General features: G+C 34.1%; 1 pseudogene across 1 annotated transcript in view; it reads right to left on the bottom strand.

Moving 5' to 3' along the window:
- Nucleotides 1–21617, bottom strand: part of LOC308639516 (E3 ubiquitin-protein ligase RNF13-like) — a 69085-nt pseudogene extending 47468 nt beyond the window's left edge. The window contains exon 1 of the transcript in view: nucleotides 21513–21617. The product of the transcript in view is annotated as an E3 ubiquitin-protein ligase RNF13-like (transcript). The remainder of the gene's footprint in view (nucleotides 1–21512) is intronic.
- Nucleotides 21618–21948: the final 331 nt, after the last annotated feature.

Here is a 21948-nt window from a genome sequence, read left to right as displayed (position 1 = left end):
AAAAACAAAAAGTGCAGTGAATGTATAAACAGGAATGAAATTCCGAAGATATGCTCAATCCTGTAGGAAGCTTGAAGTTATGCTAAGTGATATAGTATCATTTCATTTATGAAGAAGCTATATACACAGTGGTCAAATTTATAAGGGCAAAAAGTATAGTGGTGATTGCTAAGGATGGCAGGGAAGGGAAAAATGGAATTGTTTAATGGGTTCCAATTTGAGAAGATGAAAATATTCTGGATATTGTTGGTGCTGATGATTATACAATAATGTGAATGTATACTTATAAGTGATAAAAATGGTAAATTTTATGAATATTTTACTATAATACAAAAAGATCAGTGGAGAATCAGAGTAGAGGACAGAGTGACTGCAAGGAGTCATTAATGAAGTTTGGTAGTGATAAAACTAAAGCTCTGTATATTTATTGCAGTGACAGAAGGGTATATAATTTTATGTACTCATTCTATACATTGAAAAAATTTAATTATACTGTTTGCAAATTATACCTAAATAAAGTTGAAATAGAAAATTCTTTCAAAAATATCACTTGCCTTTTAAGTTTGACAAAAGAATTAGACTGAATCTGAGTTGCAGTTGAGATCATAAATGCATAGACACTGCAGAGAAGCAGATGTCTTCTCTATACATTAAGAATTGAAAATAACATCTCACATTTATTGAGATCTTCCTACAAAGCAGGTATAATTCTAGTTTTCATGTATTATCTGAACAGATAAAATCTCTCTAAAGTTAGTTGCTATTATTACACTCATTTTAAATATCAGGAAACTGAAGCTTAGTTTCTGTAGTTTCCCTGATGCCTTAAATATTGGATTCTAGTTTAGAGATTCCATTACCAGAGCAAAAGTTATTAATCAGTATGCTGTAGTGATAAATGGAGCATTTTAAAAATAAAACTGTCGTAACAAGTAATTGTCTTCAATCCCTGGAAGTACTTGAGCAGGTATTGAGAAGCTATTTAATAAAGAAATTATAGAGCAGGAGCCAGGAATTAGCAAATTAAAGCCAGTTGTCAAATCAAGAATTGTTTTTGTTGTTCTTTAATTGAGCTATAATTCACATACTATGAAATTGTCATTTAAAAATTATGTTCAAGTTAGTGGTTTTAGTGTATTCTTCAAGTTAGATAACTGTTACTACTATCTTATTCCAGAATATTTTCATCGCATTCCAAAACACAAAACACCATCTTCATTAAAAAGTCACTCTCCATTTTCTTCTTGACTCAGCTCTTGCTAACAATCCACTTTTTGCCTCTTTGAGTATGCATTCTATACATATTGTAAAAATGAAATTATACAATATATGGTTTTTTTGTGAGTTTATATGAGTTTTAGGATGGATTTTTATATTTCTGGAAAAATGTCAATAATTTGAATTTGATAGGGATTGTATTAAAGCCATAAATCACTTTGAGTAATATTAACCTAATAATGTTGTAGCAATATTAACTATTCCAGTCCACGAACATGGGGCTTCTTTCTATTTATTTCTGTCTTGTTTGATTTTTCTCAACATCATCCTATAGTTTTCAGTGTACAAGTCTTTCACCTCCTTAGTGAAGTTTGTTTCTAATTTTTTTCTATGCTATTGTAAATGGCATTGTTTTCTTGATTTCTTTTTCAGAATGTTCTCTATCAGTGTAATGAAATCCATCTTATTTTTGCATTTTCATTTTTTGCAAACAGTCTTTTAAGCCAGCCGCCTGCAGGTTAGAACATTGTAAAAATGTCTGCCTTACTTCTTCCTTTTTTTCGGGGGGGGGCATGGGGGTTCAACCCATGATTGAACACAGGGGCGCTCAACCACTGAGCCACATCCCAGCTCTTTTTATCTTTTATTTTGAGACAGGGTTTTGCTAAGATGCTGAGGTTGGCTTTGAACTTGTGATCCTTCTGTCTCCACCTCCCAAGCAGGTGGGCTTACAGGCATGCATCACTGCACCCAGCTACTTCCTCCCTCTTGAGTGACGGAATAGAGAGTTGGCCTGCTGCTTCTTCCCCACTGCATCCTGTCATGCTAGGGAGTGGGTGAGACAAGTGTGACTACAACGGTTCCTCATTACATTCCTTGAATGTGACATTAATTTGGTTCCTACAGATTTTTGACTGTTTTCAGAGCTCCTATAAAGTTATTTCAGTCAGTCTCCAGGTTTCTTTTTTGTTGTTGTTGTTGGGGAACAAATGCCCATAGCATCCTATTGTGCCATCTCTGACATCATCCCACATTCAAAAACAAGTGATTTTAAAAGCTACAATGTGGCTTTTTATTTTCTAGGCTAAATATCCTATTTTCTTCAATTATCTTAGAAATATCTATATAAATCCTCATGATTCTTGATACATGAACAGTGAAATTAGATTATTCCATTGACAGATTTTATGGGGGCTGGTAGATTCTCTTTGCCATCTTATAAACTCAAATTTCCTTCAATTCTCTTTAATTACATTTTAAAGCTGTGCAATTACAACATATTTGAAAGAGAAGAACAGAATTTAAAAATGAGATTGCTTGTTCTTTCTTGTCGCCTACCAACATTGTATCATCTTCCCCAAATTCCACTTCATTTTGATCATGACCTGTCTAAATTCTCTTTTTATATTCACCTTCAGTACAATTACAAAACTTTTTAAATCAAGGTTCAACAAAAAGCTTTATCTGTAGTTTCACTGATTGCTTTAGGTGTTTGTTTTCTTTTATTCCTCCATGGTATTATTCATAGTCATACACTTGATTTATGAGAACTGCATCATTATCTTATGTTCTAGAGCCTCACATAATGGTATTAGACATGCCACTTTGCTTAAACTTTGATCTCTTCCTTTCTGACATCCAAGAAATACGGCAGTATTCAGATATCTCAATTGATGTGAATCTATAATTATCAAAATGATACTCACTTTTTGAAAAAAAGGTGAATTTAAAAAAATGGAGCAGCCTCCTTGCAACTAATTATAAATGATAACCATTCCCCTATATGAACCAATTTGTGTCTCAGAAGCACAGGGTTACTCACTCCATAAGCACTTCTTCTCAGCCCTATCCAACTCTGTATCTTAAAATTATATATCTTCGATTTATCCTTGCAGTGTTCTGGAAGCTGGAAGTCTGAAATGAAGGTGTTAACACAGGGCCACACCCACTCTGAAATTTTTTCAGGCCTCCTCCTACCTTCTGGTGGTGGCCAGTCATGCTTAGTGTTCCTGAGTTTCAGGTGTATCCACTCCAATGTTTCTTTCTTTCATCACATGGTATACCCCCATGTGTCTCTGTGTCTTTTCTTATAAAGACATCAATTGCATTGTATTAGGACCACCTTTATGACCTCTGACTGCAGACATCATTTCCATGTAAGTTCAATTCACAGGTACTGGGGGTTAGAACTTCAGCGTATCTTTTTATGGGGTACAATTTAATTCATAACACACTCCACAGTAAAAATGCAAAAAGTGATTAATTCTAAAATAAAACCACCAGTTTTTCAATTACTTTGATAAGCATCACTGCAGACATGCTCCCTAAACTGCATCTTTCAGCAGTAAAGAAAATTGCTAAAGATGATGAGACATTTTAGGAGAACTAAATTCTAATTAACTTTGCTACTGATTAACTTTGTCAGTGTTCTTCAGGAAGCAGGGAAAGGATTTAAAGATTAATGCAGGTTGTCACAGGTGGCAGCAGACTAGGACCCAGATGCTTATGCATCCTTTCACCCCTTCGTGGAATATGTTTTGTTTTAAGTAAAAATACAAGGGAAAAAAATTGAGAAAGCATGTAATACAAGTGACTTCTTAAAACTTTTCTACTTTGTTGCTATCCATCTGTTAGTGAAAATAATAAGAAATAGAAATAGAGCCAGAATCAAGGGATTGAAATAAAATTTTGATAAGAAATTTCATAAGACAATCTGGCTTGGCTAATCAGTTCCTGAACAAAATACAATCTATAATATATGCGTTAATATTTCTAATAAACATATTAGTATATTACTATTTTAGAAGTAAAACACATTGTCATTCATACCATACTATAAGAAAATGCTGTCCTGGCAATTTTGTACATTAAAATCAAAGCAATGTCTTTAAAATTTGGGAGGATTTTTCTCCTAGGAATTGGTGAGAAATAAAAAACTATAAGCCAAATCTGGACTTCTTCAAGACTCAAAATCCCATACTTAATAAGAATTGTGCCTCTAGATATTCAGATTATTGTTCTTTCAGATAGTGAATTATACATTTATTCAACCATTTATCCCTCCCCAATTAGAAGACAGTAAAGGGAAGGACTTTATACAAATTATTACTGTTTGACAGTGCACTTAGGATAATAATGAACACATAGTAGGTACTCAACAAGTACTTCTTGAATAACTAAATAGATTACAGGATCCTGGAAATGATGGGTATAACTCCATATTAAGATTTGTACAGTCCTGTTATTAACTAGATTTTTAATAATTTTTAATTAAAACTGGATAATGAATATGAAAGAATTTTAAGTTGTAAAGTCCCTTACAAATGTAAGCTATTCATATAATTAATGATTTGATAAATGACATTTTTAATAAATGAAAGCTTTTTTTCTTAGGGGGCATTTATTGTTTCTCTTCAAGTATTTGATTTTTTTTCATTAAATTATTTCTCTGGTTCATATGGTAAGATAACTTTCAAATGTCTTTCATGGGAAATATATATATGGCTGTGAAAATGGACAACTCTGGCTAATTATGTTGATATTGCAGGACTTGAAATACACTATTAAAATCAAGCTTCACCATACCTCAGATGTATTTATGAGATAGCCACTTTGTAAAACTCTTCATAAAATCTGCACTGTTAAAATATGAGTTAACATAAGTTAACATTCTTTCAAAGAAATATAGGTAATTTGAAAAGTAGTGTCATGATAAGAGTTACTTTGAGGTAGTTATATAGAAACATGGTTAACATTTAAACACCGTTTTTATTGGAAAGAGTAGTCTTAGGGTTTCCAATTCTGAATGAGAAAAGAAAAAAGAACTGTGGGTGCGCAGGTTATATAGAACAGACAGCAGTGGGCTTGTCATCTCTTTACATTCTTGCTGCCATGCTCAAAACTTTTCTTGGCTAAATCACTGCAATAGACTCTTCCTTGGCTTCCATGATTCCAGTCTTGCCCCTCAACAAACCATTCTCTGTGGTCCATCCAAAATTAACTTTCTGTGAGGTAAATGTGATCATGCTACTTTCCTGTTTAAAATCTTTTAATGGCAATCCATTTCCTTCTAAATAAAGGCCAAACTTGTAACCATAGCTTTTAAGATTCATTACTCATGCTTTTCTATCTGGTCTCCCTTCTCAACAACTTTCTGCTCACTGCTACCATCACTATCCCATCCTCAAGCTCCAGTTATAAAGAACTAATCAGAATTCCTCATTGTCATTATTTTCTCTGTAGCTCTGGGCCTTTATCACATGATAAACCTTTATTTATGTTTTGGTACTGAGGATCAAATCCAGGGCCTCACACATGCTAGGCAAGTGCTCTACCACTGTCTATATCACCAGCTCTCCTCTAATAATTATTTTGAACAGTTATAGGTTCACAGAAAACTGAATAGAAGGTACAGCCACCTCCCATATCCCCATATATCCTCTTTGCCACCCACATGCAGTGTTACCATTAACAACACCCACCACCCTAGTGTTATATTTGTTACAACTGATGAACCTCCATCAACACATACCTCCCAAAGACCATAGTTTACATTAGGGTTCACTCTTGGTGGTATAGATTTGATGTCATTACAAACATATGACATGTATCCACCATTATGGTATTGTACAGAATAGTTTCACTGCCCTAAAAATCTTCTGTGCTTTTCCTATTCATCCTTTCCCCGAAAACCCTGCCCAACACTGAAGTTTAACTGTCTCCATAATTTCAACAGAATGCCATAAAATTGAACTCTTACAGTATGTAAACTTTTTTAGTTTGGCTTCTTTTAATTAATAATAATATGCAGTTGAACTTTCTGTATGTTTCTTATGTTTTTGCATTCCCACCAGCAATGAATTGAGAGTTTTTGTTGCTCCACATCCTTGACAGCAATCAGTGTTGTCAGTGTTCTGAATTTTGATCATTTGAATAGATATGTAGTGGTATCTCATTATTGTTTACTTTGCATTTCCCTGATGATATATTATGTGTATAATTTCTTGATATAGTCTTTTTCCATCTATGTATCTTCTTTGGTGAGTTGTCTTTTAAGACCTTTGGCCCATTTTAAAATCAGATTGTTTATTCCCTGATTGTTGAGTTTTACAATTTCTTTGTATATTTTAGCCAAAAGTCCATTCTTTATCAGATAAATATTTTGCAGATATTTTCTTCCAGTCCGATTCTTGTCTTTTCATTCTCTTTATAGTATTTTTGTAGAGAAGAAATTTTAAATTTTAATTGAAGTCCAAATTATTGATTACTTCTTTCATTGATCCTGCCTTTGATGTTGTATCTAAAAAGTAACCTCCAAATCCAAGATCATCTACATTTTCTCCTATTTTATCTCAGCTCTAAAAGATTTATACTTTTGCATTTTGTATTTAGTACTGTAATCCATTTTGATTTAATTTTGAGGGGTATGAAATCTTTGTTTAGATTTAGATTTATTGCTCAGTTTAAAGAATGCTTCCTTGACATCTCTAGGCACAATTTAGCTTTTTTTCTTTGCACCTTTTACTCTATGAGCATTCCTCAATTATGATATTACTTTATTATATTTTTGTTCTTTGCTGTTTTAGTTAATGTTTGTGCTACTGTGACCAAAGTACCCCACAAGAACAACTTACAAGGGGCAAACTTTCTTTAGGGCTCACACTGTCAAAGATCTTAATATGTGGAAAATCAACTGCATTGTTCTGGGCCCAAGGTGAGAATGAGGGACCAGCCCAGTAGAAGAAAGATGCTCAGATCATGGCAGGGTCAGTAAAGCAGAGAGGGAGGGGAAAGGACCACAGATGTACCCTTCCAGGGCATGCCTCCAGTGATCCATCTCCTCCAGCCACACCCCACCTGACTACAGCTACAACCCAGGCAGTCCAGTCAAACTAGGATGGACTGATTATATTACAGTACATTTTATCTGTAAATATTTCTGCATTAACACTGGAGCTTTGAGGAGACATCTCATACCCAAACCATAAATTTGCTGCTCTCACTCTCTTCTTTATACATGGTATCCCAGCAATGTTTCTGATACAAAGCTGATGCTCAGTAAATATTTTTGTAATGCTAAACCTATCAATACCTCAACAAATCAACCCATAACACTTGTTATCTAAATAGTGATAAGCAAGCAATAGATCTTAGTGTAAAGAGGCACTAAAGCAGTTTCAGTTGATTCTCAGAGCTGCAGAATAAAACAAAGAAAAAAGTATTATTTTTAGTGGTCAAAATTTATGAACAAGATATTTTTCTCATAGTATCATAGTTGAAGCAAATTAATGTTTGTATTCACAACACATATTTCTGAAACTATTTAGTGTTGAATTAATCTATAATAAACAATTATGGAAAATTAATTTTGAGAGGAAATTTACATGCTAAAGTAATTGTGTATCACTATATATCACAAAAATTATTTTCTTACATGTGTTATACAAATATTTATAAATAGTATCAAGATAAATTTAATTACTAAACCAACTAGACTATTAGAGATGGGACATTTATAGCACTTTTATTCTTTCTAATTGTGGTGGACTATTTTGTTTTGGACCAATAATTTTTCTGAGAAAACTAGAAAATCTGGATAGCATATAAAATAGCATCTGTTTGAATGCAGTGAAACGTACCAAGATGTTATGTACTTGTGGAGATAGAATCTCTAAGATAAGCAAAACCCAGAAGGTGAGACTCATTTGGCATAATTTTTCTTCTCAAAACATCTATCTGTTCACAGGCAGTGACTAAAAATGTAAGAGAGCTGTTTATAGAATCTCAAATCTGAAGGAGAAAAATTGGATGTTGAAACTTCACAAGAAGGAAGAGTCCTATTAAACACCTGGAGCCCTACTTTGGGACCCTGAAGGGTAAGGGTAAACTTGAAATAGGCCAGTCCTCACAAAAAGTAAAGCCCAATTTCAAATCAGTTAAACTTGGAATAAAATAAACTGTGTTTAGCTTAACTGCTTGCCAGAAGCAAAATTAAATTGTCCTTGGAGTGTAGCAATATATATGGTTCAAATAATCTCAATTATTTTTTATACAAAATAGTCAACAGTCAATCAAAACAAAGAAGGCATGCCAAAGGTTAACAATTTAGTGAAAATCAAGAAAAATAAGCAATATAAATAACTCAGTATAATCTAGATATTTACTTGTTAGACATAAACCTTTAAAACTGATTAATAAGTTTAAGAAATTCTATGACAACATGAAGAATACATCAGAAGAGTAGAAAATAACCAAGTAGGAATTCTAGAATGAATATAATATAATACATATAATATATAATATAAATATAATAGTTAAACCTGAGAATTAATGGGTGAGTTTAACAGCACTGGAGATGAAGAGAAAAGAAATAAATCAAAATAAGGGTAAGGACTAAGGAGAAATTACACTGAAGCAGAGACAAAATGAGTGAAAAGAAAACAGGAAATCTATGGGACATGAGGAAGAATTCTGATAGACATGAAATTGGCATCACAAAAGGGGAGGAATTAGAAAATGATGCAGAAGCAATTCTTTCAGAGACAAAGGCTGAGAATTTTCCAAAGCTGATGGTAAGATCAAGCTAAAGATTCAAGATTTAGTATAAAGTTCAAACAGGACAAATATAAAAAAAAAGAAAGAGAAAATAAAAAGCCTCAACAACAAAAAAACAAAACACCACAGGTAGACTTTTCATAAGAAAACACCTGAAATTGATTTCTTTTTAAATAATAAAAGCAATCAAAGGGAGGAGAAATATATTAGCTTCACATTTTGAGTCACTTGCCTCTATAGGTATTTCCCTTGGGATTATCTAAGTTGAGCTTTCTTCTGTGGGATTCACAACTATTCAAATAGGAAACATGGGAAGCACACACCTATCTCTATACAGCCAACTTCTGAAGGTATAGGCTATTTCTAAACAGTTGTGTCTTTTTTGTTCCACTACCTACATGCCTGATCCTATCTTCCACCTTTGATTTTTGAGACATGAATCAGGTACTAGCGACTTGTCCTCAAGATGTCCCTCTAGAAGACATGTTTCAATCTCCTCTAAAACACCATAATTCGGTTTGGTAAAGAGTATTCCCCTTTTACATGGGATGGGGTTGGAGAAGTAGGTAAAGGTCATAACATCTAGTCCCTTATAGGCCATGATAAAGAATGTGTGCATGAGCTCATTTGTGTGGGTGGGCATATTCATGAACGTGTTTCCAAAATGCAGTTGGAAGCCTCACAGTGTGTTCAGAAATGATAAAATAAGTTTTGCATTTTAAAAATATCAATATATTTGGAATTTGGAAATAAGATTAGGTGTGGTAGTGTTTTAGTCAGCTATTTCACTTCTGCAACTAAAAGACCCTAACAGAACAATTTTAGAGGAGGTAAAGTTGACTTGGAGGTTCACGGTTTCATAGATCTCAATCCATAGGCAGCAAGCTCCATTGTTCCATGCTTAAGGTGAGACAGGCACCATGGTGGAAAAGTGTGACAGAGAGAAGCAGCTCACATGGTGATCAGAAGCAAAGAAAGAGACTCCACTTGCCAGGTACAAAATGTATACCACAAATCTATGCCCCCAATGCCCACCTCCTCCAGCCACTCCCTACCAGCCTTCAGTTAATCCCTATCAGGGGATTGATTCACTGATTGGGTTAAGACTCTCATAATCCAAACATTTCTCCTCTGAACCTTCTTATATTGTCTCACACATGAGCTTTTGGGGGATACCTCACATCTAAACCACAACAGGTAGTAAAAGAAAACAGGGAAACTAATTTTAGGAGACTATTAAAGTAGTTCAAACTAAAGATTATGGTGGCTTTGACTTTAATGGTTACAATAAATATAGAAATGAACAGATTATAAAAATATTTTGAGTGGTTCTCTAGGAAGTGGTCAGGGCTCCATTCTTTTCTGCTACTCTTATACATCATTTTTTTAAAAAAAATTATCTTTATTTTGTTTGTTTATTTTTATGTGGTGCTGATGATCAAATCCAAAGCCTCACATGTGCAAGCACCCTCCCACTGGGTCAAACCCCAGGTCCCCCCCCCCACATAACTTGTTTTTCAAGTCAGTGTATTCCAGCTTTTTGTATTTTTTCTCTTACATCAAATTCATGATTTCCATTACCATATAAGGAAACAAACTATTTTCTGAAATATTATATTTGCTAGTAGTTTACAGTGCTGTCCTTTATTTTTTCTGAAATATTTTTCTAAGTTTCTATATATGGTTCATTTCTCTACATCCCTCCTTGAAAGAGGTGATATTCATGCAGATGTAATAAATAATAATAGACACTAGCAATTCATTTTTCTTTTTTTGCTGTACTCACCATTTGCTTTCATGCAATCTTTTCATAGAGACATATAATGCAGAAAAGTTGCACTTCTGCTGTCCTTGAAGGGATTTACTTCTGTATCTACAAATTGGCTTTCTGATACTTGGATGCAAAATAGTTCTAGAAATGAAAAATAGTTGGAAACTGTTTTTGCCATTAGAGCTGCTGACGAATCTGGTTTTCTATATAGGCATTGTAGGATGGTACTACCAATGGCTATCGAAGTTAGACAATGTATTTTCATTTGACTAATAAAACAGAGTGTCACTTATAGGGGAAGCTATTTTTAAAAAATTCTTAACAGTAATTTTTGTGTGTGTGTGTGGTACTGGGGATTGAACCCAGAGATACTCTACCACTGAGCTACATCCTTAGCCCTTTTTATTTTTATTATTATTATTTTTTTTTATTTTGAGATAGACACTTTCTGAGTTACCCAGGCTGACCTTGAACTTGCCATCCTCCTGCCTCAGTCTCCTGAGTTGCTGGGATTACAGGCATGTGCCACTCTGCTTGGCACAGGAGAAACTTTTAAGGTCCAATGGGTGACTGACCACCTTCCTTTCCCAGTACTCTAGTGATAATGGAAGCTTGTGCCAAGATGAAGTATCCATCAACCTAAGTCCCAAAATAACAAAGGTAAGCAGAGCTGATTGTGCATCCCTGCCAACCTTCCTTGGGCTTTAAGCATGTGAAAAAACTTCTGCTGTCCTAAATCAATTTCAGGATTGTTTGTTAATATGGCAGCACCTAGGCCACCCTTATGTAGATGCCAACTTAGGTCAATCTCTTGCTCCTAGTAGGACTTACCTCTAAAACAATGTAGTCTGGACATTTAACACTGATAGTGACTGAGAACTCACAAGCTTTTGAAGTAGTGTTTTCCAATTTTAAGCAATTAAAATGATTAAACTCCTGTCTTTGTTTTGAACCCAAAATTGCCTTTCTGTAACTTCCACTCAAGAACTAATTTAAGTAGTGGGCTTAATTAACGAACAGGCACTTGTCTAAATTTCTTCACTGATATTCTGGAACTTAGAATTTATAACCTGCCTCAGGAACTGTTCTGCTAAAAATATTTTCTGAAAGAGCCTAAATCTCAAACAACAGAACACATTGAATGTAAATTAAACAGCGCTCTTGAGCAGAAAATTAAATTGGTTCCATGACATGGATTTTAAGGAAGCCCACATAATGTAAACAGTGCTGCAATTGACTGATAAACCTGCAAACTCAATTGACACCCTACCTTGGTGATAACCGGTGGGGAAAATTAGAGTAATATGCATGAGCATATCCCATTCAAATGCCTTGATTTTATTATCTAAACAGAACCAGAAAAATATTTCAAGTAATTAATTACATTTTAGTCCTGAAATATCAATAGACTATATATTAATACATCCTTCTTTTAGTTTTTATAAGGAAGAATGACCAACTCAACACAACCCTGGTTTAAAAGTCAAGTTTAATACTTCAGAATTCTTCATTTTAAGAGTCTGTTTTACAAGTAGTGGAGAAAAATATGTAACAACCTACCCAGTATAATTTTAAAGGTACTAGAAGAGTGCCACTGCCTCAAATCTGTTTCCTAAGGTTCATTCACATTTTCTAGACTTATGTAGAATTTATTAATTATTTTAAAGTACTTAAAATTAATATAAATTGGAGAATTCTTAACAGAATAATAGAAAAAGGAAAAGAATATAGTCTTCACAAAAGGAAAAATGGAAAAGGACATTGTAAGTATTTCCTTAAATTTCCTGGGAATTAAATAACAAAATGAAAGGAACAAGATCCATTTATCACTTGGTATTGGCAATTGTGTTTTTAGTAATAATATCTATTAATCAGAGTTCGGAAAATGCACTCTTATTCACTGTTAATTGCAATGCAAAATGGGAGAGTAGAAGAGGGAGGATGGATATCAATTGTGTCCTCAGAATTAGTAACAGCAAACAAAGACTGAAGGTTGTATCACTAATCTTCCAGTATCAAGACTTGTATAATAATTGTGAATGGCCACCAACTTCAAGACAAATTCAACTGAACGGAGGGCATAATAGTGTTTGGTATCTCTTATATGTCACTTCATATAATTTCATCTTCCACCCTGATTCCAGCCATGCCTATAGTGAACAGTTTTGTGCAGGTGTCATCTTACTGATGGCCTATAATCAGCCATTGACATATGCTTTTCTACAATCTAGTATTCGTTGTCTAAACCTTTCTGAAAAATTAGGTGGGACAGTAGAGCTTTACATATTGTTAGTTGGATTAAAGAGGAAGAAGTTGTGTTAGCTTTCCAGCACTGTGATAAGATACTGGAGATAGAAATCTTAAAGGAAGAAAGATTTATTTTAGCTCAGTTTCAGAGATTTCAGTCTAACATTGGCTGGCTCTATTGCTTCGAGTATGAGGCAAAGCAGAATATTCATGGCTGCAGGAGCATGTGGCTGAGGAGAGGAAGTTGCTTATCTCATGGCAGCCAGGAAACAGAGAGGGTAAGAGGGCGGTAGAGAGGGAGAGGGAGGGAGAAAATAAGAGATTGGGAACAAAATAAACTCTTTAAAGGCATATCTTCAGTGCCCAACTCTTCTACTAGGCTCCTAAAGTTTCCAGCACCTCCCAATAGTGCCACAAGCTGGGGACCAAACCTTCAACACATGAGCCTGTGGGGGACACTCCCAAACACAAGTAGATATTCAGCTTCAGGAATAGGGTATCCTTAAAGTAAATTAATTTTCCATCATGACTATCTCTGAAACTTCAGAGAAAAATTAGCTAGACTAGTATATATATACCTGTGGAAAATTGCAAGGCAATTTTCAAAGAGAGTGGGATTTCGATGTTTTGTGCATGTTTTCCAGATAAGAACAACCATATCATGGGTTTTATGGCTTAAATAAGAAAAAGAAGTGGGAGAATCAGAAAAGAGAAAAGTCTTTTACTCCTTTGATTGCTTCCCTGTCCACTTTTGTCTGTACCTCTTTCCTAGCCCCTCCCAAAACCAAAGAGGATAGAAAAATAATCTGATTTGTCAAATACTAGGAAATAAATTAGTGAACAGTAACTTTGTGATAAAAGGTCATGAACTTCTTCACCCTTCTTCCTCTTTTTATATAGGGCAAGATCGGGAAGTTAATACTCTAGAATGTTTTCTCTTATGGATTATTGGGGATTTAGGCTTTCTTATTACTTTGGGTTTAGTGAAAGGCTGTTTATAAATTTAGGATTTGGGTTGAGGTCTAGTTGATTTTCTCTTCCTCAGTCTTATGAGAGACGGGTGCATTTCAGTTTATATTGGCCTGGATAATAATAGAATAGTGTTTTACATATTATTTATAATTTACAAGGGTACATATAGCTTTCTGATGAACTTCTGGGTATGATCTGGGAGAGAGGCAGGATTTAGGGACCCCTAAATAATTTGGACATACTACCATTTAATACCACCACAAATTTAATTCTAAATACTAAAGACCATTCTTCTTTATCCAAAAAATAATAATAATAAGTCATTTGGACTTTCTACCTTGCTAGATAGAAGAATAGATTCATGTACAAAGTGCATTTCAAGTTAGGTGTCACTCTTAGATGTATGCATAGAATCCTCTACTTCCCTCCGTCATACAAATTCTCATATTAGGTTTGTTGTTATTGCACATCACTCCTGTTATTTTCTAACTCCAAAAGGGGGAGAATTATTTTTAGCTTATTGTAGCTTATTTCTTATTCCCAGTAACACCTACATTTTCCTAGACTGAATTGATTATGAAATCAATAAATGAGTAAATTAGCATGTTTTGCATCATAAGAAAATTTTAAAAGTGTCTTAGACTGCTCAGGCTTCTATGACAAATAACACCAGCTGGGGGGCTTCAATAACACATATTTGTTTCTTAAAGTTCTGGAGGCTGTGTTGAAGATCAAGGTGCCAATTGATTAGGCTAGCTTGAGGAGGGCAATCACCTTGCTATGCCTTCACATTGATGGAGACACAGGGAAAACAGAAATGAAGGAGAGAGACAGAGAGGGACACAGAGAAACAGACAGCTCTCTGATCTTTTCTTATGAAGCCGCTAATATCATAATGGGGACCACACCCTCATGAACTCATTTTAACTTAATTACTCATCCAAAGCCCCATCTCCAAATACTATTACAAAATTTAGTCCATGTAGAAAATAATTTGAAAAAAATAGATATATTCTTCCCAGATCAAATCAGGGTTATAAGATCTTTTATGTAGGCTATAAAAACATGCTTATTTTTTAAAGCTACTATGAATCTGAAGGCTTGATTGATTAGACTGGTAAAATAACTTAATAAAATCAATCATAAAAATAATCACTATGACAATCTATTAGTTCTGGGGAAAATGGAAAGAGATGATTTCTTAAACTGTATTTTTTTGTGACATGGCAACTCTTTTTTCAAATTATTTTGCACTTGAAATCACAACTGTAAGCTCAGTTTCATTTAGTTTTTGTTTATTTATTTAGAACTTGAGAAAATAGCCTAACAGCTAACTGTAAAGAAGTATTATTTGTCTTTACTTTTGTCCTAGATATATTTTAAAAGAGTTAACATTTTTATTCTCACTTTACAGGGGCTGACAGATGCTTAAGACAACAAGATAATAACTTGAGGGAAATTAAAATGTTAACTTCAATTTTATTCTTGTATTAATATATATGATAATAAGATATTCTGCAAATTCAGGGTAAATTATTCCTGATAGACTTGAGTCACAGGAGTCAAGCAATAGAAAAATAGCACCTTGCTGAGATAGCTGGGATATCAACCCAGGGGGCACCTCTAAAAGTATTAAATGCTCATTTACACCTTAGTGAGTCAACTCCTTCTAAGTGATTCTTGAAAGTACCTTTATTTGACCCAAATATATCTTCATTTGTCTGAATGCCTAATTGGATGATTCAGTTCATTTGCTCTTCTATTTAGCTGACAATTACCATATATACTTGATATAGATTACCCCTTTTCAACAAAATGACATTCCACTGAAAGGCAACACTGAACACAATTTGTATTCTTTAATTACTGAGAAGGCACCTCATAATCCAGTTATAGGACCTCAGGGACATCATACTAAATTTCAAGCATCACAATGATGTATAAATGTCATGTAAGGAATTTATTGAATGGAATCTCTTGCAATTTCAGAAAAATATAAATCAGTTTGTATTTTATTTGGTCATATTACCCATAATACAGTACATAAAACCATTATAAACACTTTATACAAGTGAATGCCAGTGGCTCATCCATTTCAATCATTAGCTCTTTTTTTAAACCATAGAAATAGACATTATTTAAATTTTTACTATCATTAAAATGTGATTCTTTGCATTCTGGGAAGGTTTCTCTCCTTTTCCCCCTCAGTTTCAAAGCACTGAATAGTTTCAAAGCATAGCAACTAGCTAAAATCTCTGTTAGGAAGGTTTACAATAAAAAACCTTTTTAAAAAAACCTGTTCACCTCTCATAAATAAAATATAGTAGTATAAGTTTAATACCCATAGCTATGCCGTTTTATGTAAAATAGTATCACTTGGATAATCAGATAAACATTTAGGAATTGAACCTACCTAGTGAGTTGTGTTTTAGAAATTTTTTTGTATAATTAACCTTCAACAATTAGTGGAAGAATTCACCAATTTGGGAGTAATAAATCTCAGCAGAGACCTGAGACACTGTCATCTCTCTGACTGAATTAAATAATTATATAACAACTGTTTCGAGGTAATTTCTGGACCGTTTGGTGATAAAAAGGAAACACACTATTTTTTTATAATTGCTATAATTGAATGAAATATGAAAATAAAATGCCCAAGCAGAAATGTGGTTTTTTCCCCCTATGGTCTCAATTTTCCCTAACTCAAAATTCTCTAGTAGTAAACAGGAGGCCTAAATGCTCTTCCTCTCTTTATTTCAAAAACCTAGAAATTCTGTTTATCTGTACTTGCCTAATAATCAAATCAGTGTGTTGAAGTGAGCCATTATATATATTTATTTCATTCTCAGAAATTCAAAGCAAGACTTGATTGGAAATTTGTTTTTTTAACAATGATTTGTTTTTACTGAAAAGCTTTACCTCTCTGGGCAATAAAAACAAAGTAAATTGAAGTGGTTGTGTTTTCTTTTTTAATTTTTGTTTTGGAGGAATAACTCTAAGTAAAATTGCATTTAGCTTTCAAATACTATCTATTTTGAACCTGGTGGACAGGGTTTCTCATTTGTTAACTCAATATACATTCTATCTTTGCTTAGTAACTGAACTATGGTTTTAATTGGGATTTCAACACACACACACAGAGAAAAGACTCAATTTATTAGTTTCCCTTATAGGTAGGTAAGGGTGCTAGTAAAAAAAAAAAAAAAAAAAATATATATATATATATATATATATACACACACACACACACACACACACACACACACACACACAACTTGCAAGAAGAGATAAGTATTGGAATCAGAGAAGTGAGAACTCTAAGAGAAAATCTAACATGAATACTAGAAGTTGAAAACATTAAAACACAACTGAAGAAAGTCTTTGGTGGCACATCAGTAGATTGGACAAGGCAAGGGGAGAAGCATTTTGTTAAAGATAAATGAATAGAAAATCAAAACTACACTGAGATTCCATCTCACTCCAGTCAGAATGGCAATCATCAGGAATACAAGCAATAATAAATGTTGGTGAGGGTGTTGGTAAAAGGTATATTCATACATTGCTGGTGGGACTGCAAATTGGTATAACCACTACGGGAAACAGTATGAAGATTCCTCAGAAAACTTGGAATGGAACCAAATTCTCAATTATTCCCCTCCTTGGTTTATATCCAAAGGACTTAGAATCAGCACACTACAGAGAGGCAGCCACATCAATGTTTATAGCAGCTCAATTCACAATAGCTAAACTATGGAACCAACCTAGGTTCCCTTCAACAGATGAATGGATAAAGAAAACGTGGTATATATACACATTGGAAAGTTACTATGTCTTAAAGAAGAATGAAATTATGGCATTTACCAGTAAATGGATGGAACTGGAGACTATCATGCTAAGCAAAATAATTTAACCCCAAAGAATCAAAGGGCGAATGTTTTCTTTGATATGTGGATGCTAATTCACAATAAGTGGAGGTGGGTGGAAGAAGAGAATAGAGGTATTTTGGACTAGACAGAGGGGAGGGAAGGGATAGGAGGGGTCATGGGGGTAGGAATTTTAGAGTAATCAGACATTATTACCCTAGGTGCGTATGTGATTACATGTAACTCTACAACATGTACAACATACATTTATGTATGATGTGTCAAAACACCTTCTACTGTCATTTATGACTAATTAGAACAAATAAAAGATAAATGTATAGACACTTCCATAAATTAAATGCAAAGAAAAAATATTGAAAGTAGAGCACAGAATGCACATGAACTGCAGGACTAAATAAAAATATGCATGTTTAAAATGTAATAAGATAAATTGCTTAGAATGTTATAAAATTATTGACACCAAGTGAACCATAGGCCCAGAAAGTTCAGGGAATACTAAGCAATACATACCCCCCCCACACACACACACATAAGTATACATAGATATATTATATTCAAATTTTAAAAATCCAAATACAAAGATAAAACATTTAAGGAAGGCAGGGGAGTGTGCTATTCAACTTATCCATACAGGAAAAAATAAATGAGAATTTTAATAGACTTCTCATCCCAAATTATGAAAATGAGTAGAGTGAAACATTTAGTATTGAAGAAAAAACCACAAAACCCCCAAATTCTATCTCTAATGAAATTGACTTTCAAAAGTGAAAAAAAACAGCTAAATATCTACTAGGATAGCAAAACATTAAAATACTATTAACACCAAATTGTGATGAAGATGTGGAGAAAAAAGAACTCATATTCATGGCTGGTAGGAATGCAAAAATGATAGTCATTTTGGGAACCAGTTTGGCAATTTTTCACACAACTAAATATACTTTTATCATATGATATAGCAGTCATACTCCTTGATATTTACCAAAATGAGCTGAAAACATATATCCATACAAAAACTGACACACAGATATCTGCAGCAGCTTTATTCATAATTGCCCAAACTTGGAAGCAACCAAAAATATAAGTAAACTATGGTATATGCAGACAATGAAATAGCATTCAGCACCAAAGCAAACCAAGCAAAAAAACAAACAGAAAAAAATCTAGCAAGCCATAAAAATATAAGGAGGAATCTTAAATGTACATCACTGCCGCAGTCTTGGCTGGGCACAGAATCACGAGCCACCACACAGCTTTGTAGATTCAAACAGCAAATCTTTATTCCCGAACTCACACCGGCCTCCACACACGTTCTGGGGCAATCCCAGTTCTGCTGCCACCCAATTCACCTCCTCCACGAGGCTTTCTTCCCAAAATGCTCTCTGAATCTCACGAGAACTCAATGGGAGCTCAGGCAGCAGGAACGCCCTAATTCCAGCAGCAATAATCCTCAACATCGAACTTCCCTAAAATCCAAGGTCTTAAACTGGGAACGTCCTTAACCCAAGGACCGGGATACTTCCTCAAACCTGATCAGCTCTAAACCCGGATCCACCTTGGTCTTTGAGCAAGGTCACCTTACATGCAATGTCAACAGCGAAATCATTAACATGGGGTACGCTAGCAAGGAAATTTTGATGCGTCATTTCTACTTGGTAATGGCCCTCAGCACATCATTATGTGAAAGCAGCCAAATTTAAAATGTTACATTCTGTATGGTTCCAACTATATAACATTTTGGAAAAAAAAATAAAACTATGGAGACAGTATAAAGAACAATGATGACAGGGGTTAGAGATGAATAGAGAAACACAGAGGGTTTTAAGGGTAGTGAAACTATGCCATATTATACCATGATGGGAGATGTGTGTCAGTATGCATTTGCTAAAACATATAGACTGCATGAAACAAGAGTGAACTCTAATGTTAATTATGGATTTTGAATAATGATAATGTGTCATAATCAGCTTGTCAGTTGTAATCATTTTACCACTCTAGCAGGGATGTTGATAATGACAGAAGTTGTGGATTTGGAGGCTAAGATACATAGAACTCTGTACTTCCCATTCAGTTTTGCTTAGAACCTGTAACTGTTCTAAAAAATAGTCCTTTTTTTTGTAAAAAAGGAAATTCACTTGGAAGGGATATTAACATTTTTTTTCTGCAGGCAGAATGAAAATAATCTAGATAAGAAGGATGGAACCCCACAGGAAAAGAAAAAAAAAAACATTAGAGAAATAACAAATAAAGACAAAAATAACACATTTTATTTTTGTTATTTTTCATTGATAAAAAACATAACTATTTATCTAAAATGATGAAGATAATAGTATGTAGATAAATACAGCATATGAGTAAGTGAAATGAATGACAACAATGAAACAGGACAGGAGGGAGAAAAGTTTTGAAAGTATTTTCACATACTGTGAGATGATTAAACTAGAAATCAATAATAGTAAGAGCCAGATAATCTCCAAATATTTAAAGAATAAACAACACACTTATAATTAACACATGGGTTTAAAAAAGTCTGAGAAGAAAGTTAATACTGTGAAATAAATAAAATTAAAATACAGCTTATCAAAACTTGAGGGATAGAGCAAAAGCAAGGTTTGGAGGGAAATTCATAACATTAAATACATACATTAGAAAAGAAAAAGTTCTGAAGTCAGTAATCTGAGCTTTTTCTTTATAAAAAGAAAAATTTAAACCTAAAGCAACCAGAAGAAAAGCCATTACAATCAGAGTAGAAATCTACTATGGTTTGGATATTGTTTGTCCTCCAAGGTTCATGTGTTAGAAGATCAGTTCCTTACTGTTGTGGTGGGAGGTGGTGGACCTTTAAGAGGTGGAACCTATTCGAAGGTTCTTAGGTCATTGGGGGAATGCCCTCAGAAAGACTGTGGGAGCTCAGTGTCTCTGGCTTCCTGTTTTAAGATGTGATCATCCTCACTCTTCATTGCCATCCACCATGAGGTGACCCAGTGAAGAGATGCCCTCACACAAGCCTGATCCATGTTGTTTGGACTTTAAGCCTCCAAAAGTTCCAGTTCAATACAGCTGTTTTCTTTATGAAATTAACCTGCCTCAGGTATTTTGTTAAAATAATGAAAAACTTATTAATACAAAAATTAATGAAATTGAAAATAGGCTATCAGAGAAAATCAACAAAACCTAACATGTGAAGATTTCATTAAGAAGGCCCTCACAAGATTCCAGCACCTTGATCTGGAACTTCCCAGCCTCCAGAACTGTGAGAAATAAATTTCTATTATTTTTAAATCACTCATCCTCAGTTATTCCACTATAACAACGCAAAATGGACAAAGATAGAAATCTAGAAGGGGAGAGTAGGATGGGGTGACATTTCTAAGTTATAGCTAGATAGGAGAAATAAGATCTGATGTGCTATTTCAGTTATGTTTCAAAAAGCTAGAAGAATTTTGAATGTTTTCACCATTAAATGTTTGAGAAGGCAGATATGTTTATCACAATTGAAACTTCACAGTGTGTACATGTAACAAAATGTTGCATTTTGTTACATGTACACACCCTATAAACATGTGCATTTTTGGAGTTTCTATGTATCTGTTAAAAATATTATCAGAAAAGAAATCTAGGTTTAGAACCACAAGTGTTTTGTTTAGAGTGCAAATATTACTCTTTGGGATTGGGCCAGGAATGAACAATTATAAGAAACATCACAGTTGACTCTGATATGAGGGTATATCTTAGGTTATAGTCCTCAAAAGTATATAAGATAAGAATTTACTTATTCAGAAGATGCTTTCAGGAGAAAATAAAATAAATGGAAAACAACAGAGAAAAAGGGAAAAAGCTAAACATAAGGGAACCTCCAGGCAAAGTACCAGATTTAGTCGGATTCCATGGAAAGCTCTGGAAGGATAAATTTCAACTTCAGTGTCTGTCCCAACTTCAGTCAAGAAAACCAGGTTTTCATACCCTGTCTCCATTGTCAGTCACAGGCTAAGATGTTAATTCCCAGGTATTAATGGTTTTGCAAGTATATGTCTGAGTATGTTGGCTCCAGTAATTTAATCAGTCTCTCAGAGAAGTTTTGCCTGCAGGTTTTTATAAACGAATGTACATTCAAATTAGAGGGGGGAGAGATCCAAGGTGATGTCAACAAAGCACAAAATAATCATGTCTCCTACAAGGTTTGTGGAGTACATTTTGAGGGACACTGCTTTTTATTTTTGTTTGATTTGCCAAAACAGTAATCTGTGATAAAACTTGCATGATACTGGTACTTTTATAAAAGAGAAAAATTTGGTACACCAAAAG

Source organism: Spermophilus citellus (genome assembly GCF_964194105.1).
Source record: "Spermophilus citellus genome assembly, chromosome: X".
Taxonomy (NCBI): domain Eukaryota; kingdom Metazoa; phylum Chordata; class Mammalia; order Rodentia; family Sciuridae; genus Spermophilus; species Spermophilus citellus.
Note: the sequence above shows the minus strand (reverse complement) of the source record. Positions and strands in the feature narration are given on the sequence as shown.